The 7,042-nt window shown below is 41.9% G+C and overlaps 1 pseudogene; it reads right to left on the bottom strand.

Annotated features, from left to right (window-relative positions):
- Positions 1-995: 995 nt before the first annotated feature.
- LOC107149206 lies at positions 996-6,667 on the bottom strand (annotated as a pseudogene).
- Positions 6,668-7,042: the final 375 nt, after the last annotated feature.

Below are 7,042 nucleotides of genomic sequence, written 5' to 3'. Positions count from 1 at the left end.
TAAAAAAAAAAAAAAAAAAAAAAAAACAAAGAAGAATGGCAATGATGTGGAGAGTAAGCCCTAAAAAAAGGAATTGTGTGGACTAAGTTAGCAGGCGGAGGAACAGGCACTCTTTGGGGATGGGACCCACATGAGCTGCCATCATGAACAAGCCCTCAAGCCTGAGACCCAATTTCCTCATCTACAAAATGAAAATTAGAACAGGAACCCTTCAGAGATGTGGGAAAGATTCTGAGAGTACCTGGGACACACCGTGAATGCCGGCCATTATGGTCCTTTCTATGAGGGCAAGAGAGGGGTCAAGAGAGAATGTGGAAAAAGCAAATAAGGGCTGGGATTATGGCTCGGTGGTAGAGTGCTTTCCTAGCATGCATGAGGCACTGGTGTTCGATCCTCAGCACCACATAAATGTAAAATAAAGATATTGTATCCACCCAAAACTAAAAAAAATAATTTAAAAAAAATGGGACCACTATCACGCGTCTACTTTTTAAATCTCTGTTAAGTTAATTAATTGAAATTTAAGAGGGTGCTGCGGTTTGAATGTGGCTCGTGGCCTCCAAAGGTCCATTTTGAGTAAAGTCTAAAGCCCCAGGATGGCCCCTTTGGGAGGCAGGGCCTAGTGGAAGTTTTTAGGTCACCAAGGACAGTGAGGTATTTCTTTGGTAGTTCTCCTGAGAAGGTTATTATTACAGGAGCAAGCCTGGTTCCACACCTACCCTCCTCCCTCTCTCTCTCCCTCTCCCTCCCTCTCTCTCTCTCTCTCTCTCTCTCTCTCTCTCTCTCTCTCTCTCTCTCTCCTCCAGGCTCAAGATGTGACCACTGTCCCTTGTTGTGCTTTCATCATTGGCTGTGAGATCTTCACCAAAGCTGAAACTTATCTCTTTATAAAGTTAATAGACATTTCACTGTGGTCTCACAAAGCTGACTAATAACAAAGGAAATTTTTTATAGTTTTGATCTATTTGCTAATTATTAATGATTCAATACTATAGTTCATTTTCAAGTCAATATTCTAATGGCTTTATTAAAGTGTAAAACATGCAATAACCGCACATTTAAAAAGTACAAATTGAAGGTTTGACACATGCATAACCATGAAACCGCCATCACAATCAAGATAATGAACACATCCAGTACCCCCTCAATCCCTTGCATAATCAGTCCATCTGTCCTCTGTCCCATTGATCTGCATTCTAATTTGCAGATTAGTTTGCATTTTCTAGGGTTTTACATAAATGGGATCATACAGTACTATTGTTTTTTGTCTTTCATTCATTCTAATTATTTTGAGATTCATCTATGTTGTATGTATCAATTGCATTACTTTTTATTGCTGAGCAGTATATCTTTGTATGGCTATACCATGTTTGTTTACCCCTTCACATGTTGACATTCCTTTGGACTGTTTCCAGATTTTGGATATGACAGTAAAGCTGCTATGAACATATGTGTACAAACAATTCTCTGTACAGACATATGCTTTCATTTCTCATAAATAAAGCCTAGGAGTAAAATGGCTATATCATATGGCAGTTATATGTTGCACTTTTTAAGAACCTTGACATATGAAAGTCAGACAGCAAGGACCACATCAACTACTTGGTATGTGCATTTCATTTCATTTAAGCCATAAGAGGTATTCAGTGTTATTTTATTGTGGTTGTAATTTACATTTCCTTTCCCGGCCCCCCTCAGTACTGGTGATTGAACCCAGGGATGCTCTACTACTGAGACATATCCCCAGCCTGTTTTGTTTTATTTTATTTTATTTTATTTTATTTTTGAGACAGGATTTCAGGAAATTGTCCAGACTGGCTTCCAACTTGCAGTCCTCTTGCCTCGGCCTCCCAAGTCACTGGAATTATAGGTGTTTGTCACTGCACCTGGCTAATTTACATCTTCTTAATGACTGATGAATCTCAGTTCATATGTGCACCATTCACACACACACACACACAAAAAGAACTCAAAATGGTTTCATACATGCAAACATAAAACTTAAAGAAAAAATTATAGGGGAAAACCTTTGTGTATTTTAATCTTCAATGCTGATCTCAGAGTGTATCTGTTTTCTAATAAAATAATTTGTAAACAAATCATTTTCCAGGGACAAAAGCAAAAGAGCAAAGTGTATTAATAATGCTTGTCATTTAACATCATTATGTGAGACTAAAAAATATATTTAGTGTTTTCTTATACAACTATGAGTTTTTATTTTTATAAAGTATCTTCAGTAATTTGTACAAGAGTACTGTCTACAACAGTTTAGCAGTATTTAAGCATACTGACTCAGAAGTAAACTGCAATACCTGCTATACCATATTTACTAGCAGTTTGTAATGGTCTTAAATCTCTGATCAATAGCAGAAGGGCTTTATTTCTTCTTTTGGAATGGTAGGTGACCATCATGTTGTCCACATTCTAATGGAGCTCTGTGTGTCTTTATTCCATCTTTTGCATTGCAGACGAAGTTTACTAAGTTAGAAGACGTGTTTTTTTCAATTGTTGATGGGGGCATTCATTTCTGTTTAGACAAAAATCACTAGTCTGGAATATGCAGGGTTTTCTTTTAGAGGTGAACATATGTAGCTACAAAGATGGTTATAATGACAGACATAATTTGAAGATGGAGGATGTTCTGGGAAATCTACACCTTGAGAACTGATAATGTCCATGTTCCCTTCACAGCCCTTGATGTCTACTAAGACAATAAAGTCTGGGGGGATGGGATTGAGCCCATGGCAAAACTTAGTGTTATGGTATGACATATAAATGTGTCTGAATCAATCCTGTATACCATATAGTATACTTTCAGTGCTGTAACCCATGTAATCCTATTTCCAAGTTGGTAGAGAAAAATAAAATAGTTTAAATGTTGATTCTGGAATTATTAATTCAACACCATATAGATTTCCAAGGAATTTTCTATAAGCCTTAATGGAAACAGTTTTCTTTTTTGAAATTTTAACCCCTTTCCAGCCTGATGTATCTTGATTGTAACCTAAAATTTTTTGAGCAATTTGTTGGTCAATTGCCCAATATTCCTCTATCTCACGGTCTTTGTACTTGCTATTCCCTCTGCTTAGAAAACTCTTCTGCAATGTGTTTACACAGCTGATGCAGTTTGATTGGTTTATTTGTTTAAATGTCACTTCCTTTCCTAACATTAATCTAGTCCAGAATCTTACCAATCATTGGGACTCTTCTCCAAATCCTCATAGAAACCTCCATATCTGTTAACCTGGTGACATATCAGATGAGCTGGAAAACATTCAGATGGAATATTAGGGATATTTGCAAGGACGGGACTTGGGTTTCAATGCCCTCAAGTCTCCTCCTTTCCTGTTTGCTTTCCAAAGCCCCAGGTGAAGAGACCGGCCTGTGGGCTTTGCAGAGATTCCTATAATGGCTGGGAATGTAGGGCACTGCGACCTGGACCATGTCCAGAACCACCCCCTCCCAACCCAGAAAGCAGACAGGGAGAAGCTCCACACCTCCCGCAGGGGCTGCAGCCTAAGGCCTGAAGTGCCCCTATCCTGACCCCCGCTTTGTGATCTTTGATTTGGCATCAATTTCACGGATGCAATACCCAAAATGTGACCATAAAAAAACAAAGTGATCAATTGGTCTGCATTGAAATTACATGTTTTCTGCTCTTCAAAAGAAACTCCTAAAAAAAAAAAGTAAATAAAAAAGTGAAAAGACAAGCCACAGACTGGGAGAAAAATCTTTGCGAAGCATATCTGATAAAAGTTTTATATCCAATGTATGAAGAACTTTCAAAACTCAACAATGAAAAAACTAACATCCAATTTAGAAACAGATGAATAGATGCTTCATCAAATGGCAAACCTGAGAATCATTCAGGTCAGCGTTGACCCCTGTTCAGTCCTTGGCACTGTAAGCTCTGTGAAGATGTTAAGAGGAATGAACTCTGCTTCTGGGTGTCATCTTAGATATGTTGAGGACTCACTGAATGCTAGTCACTATTTGTTTTATCTGATAGGGCTTCTGATTCAGGATGGTATGCATTTACACCCACATCTCTGCCTCCACAGAAACCCCTTCCCTTCCCCTGGAGTTACATTGCATAAATATTGGAAATTGCACATCATAAATTGGAAAGATCATCAAACCAAAAATACTTGTAATACGCCTAACCTTTCCAACACCTTAGCTTGGCAACACAGTGCACGATAGAGAATCAGTTATTTCTGCTCATGACTGTGGCTGACTGGGAGCTATTTAGCCTCACCAGAGAGGATAGGATTGTGTATTGCTAGCCCAGAAAATTCTGAGTACAGTTAATGTGTAGCACCTCCAGACCATTAAATAGTTGAAAAATCATAGATCAAACTGTGCGATCAGGGATTGTCTGTAGTCTAAACCTATAAATAGGATAGTAAATGATGTCAAACATATAATCCTGTGGTTATGAAGAGAGTGGGAAGAGGGATAGCTGTGGTCAAGGAATTCCAGCATGTCTTTGGAAAATAGAAAGTGAACACAGAGTCTCCTCTAATGAAACAGCAGAGGAATTGGGCCTGGGGGCTCGAGTAGAGGAAGCAGCCAGCCTGAAGGATTGAGAAGTGGGGCAAAAGGCAGAGAGATTGGCCAAAGGTTTCTAAAGGAACAGACCCCCTACACACACCTCAAGTCCCCTTTCATACCTTCTGATGCTTTCTCTCCGTAGGAAAAATAAAACACTTTTTTTTTTTTTAAATAGAGAGTTCATCTCTAAACACACCTTAAATAACTGTGGGAAACTAAGACAATAGCACCCTATTGTCTCAGTGTCCTTCCCAGCATCTAGCCAGCACAGGCCAAAACATGCTCCTCCCTCTTCTGCACCCAAGGAAGCCACATGATTCAGCAACAGTGGGTCGTAGCCAGTCGTGTCCCCAACATCAACAGCCCTAAAGACTCAGACCCACATTCCCTAAACTGTGTTTGGGAATTATTGAGGACTCTTCTTTCTAAGTCCTGACCCTACCCAAGCCCAAGTCCATTAGGTGACCCTGGTTCTGCTTCTACAACAAAAATAAAGGTAATCAAGTTTGATTTCCCCAATTTCTCATCTATCATTTCAAACCCTTATCTTCATTGAACCCCATTCTTAACTGTGCCTCATTTTAAATTTTGAGACAGGGTCTTGCTAAGTTGCTTAGGGCCTCGATAGGTTGCTGAGGCTAACTTTGAATTTGCAATGCTTCTGCCTGAGCCTCCTGAGGTGTGGGAATTACAGGTATGTACCATCACAGAGAGGTGCCCCTTTTGTCAAAGATCAGTCTGTCCATGTGAATACACAGGGCTTTAAATGGGGCTATGCCACCAGTAGGAAGACCTCATGGATCAGACCCAAGGGTGGAAACAGAAGCAACCCACACACTATCACTGTCAATGGCCCATTTCGGGGATTGTGCTTCCCAAACCTGTGCTTACAGGATTACAGGATTAGGGATCCATTTCCACCAGAGAATGCAGCAAGAGTCCAACTAAACAATAAGCTATGGCTGCAGCTGGGCACTTTGGACTCCTTGGGAAGAGTCACCATCTTAGTGGAGAAATCCACTCTGATCACCAAGAGATGACAGAACTGTTGGCCCCCACTGGAGACAGTTAGAAAATGCTTGGCATCCATTCCTGGCACCCCAGTTAGCACACAAATAATCTCCTTGTGTGCCATTGGGTACTCCCTTCCCCAGTGTGATAGTAAATGGACATAATAGCAACTGTGGCCCAAGCAGGGCAGACCCCCTTCCAGGGAGAAATAGCTCAGTGATGAGCACAGGGCCTTTAAATGTCATCCGCTGTATGGATTTACTAGAGCTATTGAGATCTGTCTTTCCCAAGGCGCCTTCCTACAGAGCCCTCTGATGGAGGCAAGGAAATAAGGGCTGCCACTTGGGCCCAATATGGTCAACTCTGACAGCTATTTCAACTCTGAAGATCCATTGCAGTCAACAGAGGCTTTGGGGTCTGAGTTACAACTTTTCTTCTCCTTCTGTCCAATCCTGCTTTCTCTCCCTCCCTGCCAAGGGTAATCCCTCGTAAACACAATCAATAATCGATCTAAACTCTCTCCACATACGTTTTCTGAGAACCCAACTTGGGTCCAGCTTCCCATGTGGCCTATTCTCATCTCACCCAGACACCTGTGTGCCATTTCATCCAGGGTCGTGATTTTGCTCATCAACTTGTCTCTCAAGTGTGAATCTGCAGTGAGCATTGCGTACCCGACTGCCTGCTGGCTGTCACTGTGTGTCTGTTGCACAGCACCTGGCCCCGGAGTGTGCCACACCAGAACTTAGACTCTCCCTCTCCCCTCTCTCTGACCTGGCCCCAGGTTTACTTGCCTTATTATATTCCCTGCAGTGTTGAATGTCCCCCACCCACTCTGGTTCCCAGGCCATGCATTTAACCATCTCATTACTGCATACGGCACAGCCCACTCACCTCTCCCACGCTCTTCTCTTCTGTCCTTCTCACCTGCACTGCCCCTGACCTAGTCCAGACCTTGCCCATCTCTGGCCTAGACTGCAGCTATGACATTCTGACGACATTCCCTGTTCGCTCTCTCACTGGCTTTCAATTTGTCTTTCTCACTATCGCCAGAGAGATCTATTGAACCGATAAGTCTGACTGTGCTGCTTCCACTAAGAAAAAATTCTTCAGCAATGTTTAACCTCAATGCCTTTGCAGACATTCAAGGCCCCTCCCCTCGCCACCCACCCGCTGACTCTATAGTCAGGTGATACTGAATTCTTTGAAGCTGTTAGATCCCAAACCGTATTTGTCCTATGCACCATTGCACACGGTGGGCACCTTTGTGCCTGGGCCTCACATTCCTGCCTGGAAACTGCTCATTCCTAACATCACCCCATTGAGGAGCCTTCCCTAGCTCCAGGCAGGCTGGCCCTTCTCTTGTCCTTCATTCTGACCTCCATGGAACAACCATTTTGTGAAATAGCTTTTTTGCATGCCCGGTTCCCTCTCAGAGAGCTCCTAAGGACTGCAACAGGATCTTTCATCTGTAATG

This window comes from Marmota marmota, unplaced genomic scaffold (assembly GCF_001458135.2).
Source record: "Marmota marmota marmota unplaced genomic scaffold, marMar, whole genome shotgun sequence".
NCBI classification, from domain to species: Eukaryota; Metazoa; Chordata; class Mammalia; order Rodentia; family Sciuridae; genus Marmota; species Marmota marmota.
Note: the sequence above shows the minus strand (reverse complement) of the source record. Positions and strands in the feature narration are given on the sequence as shown.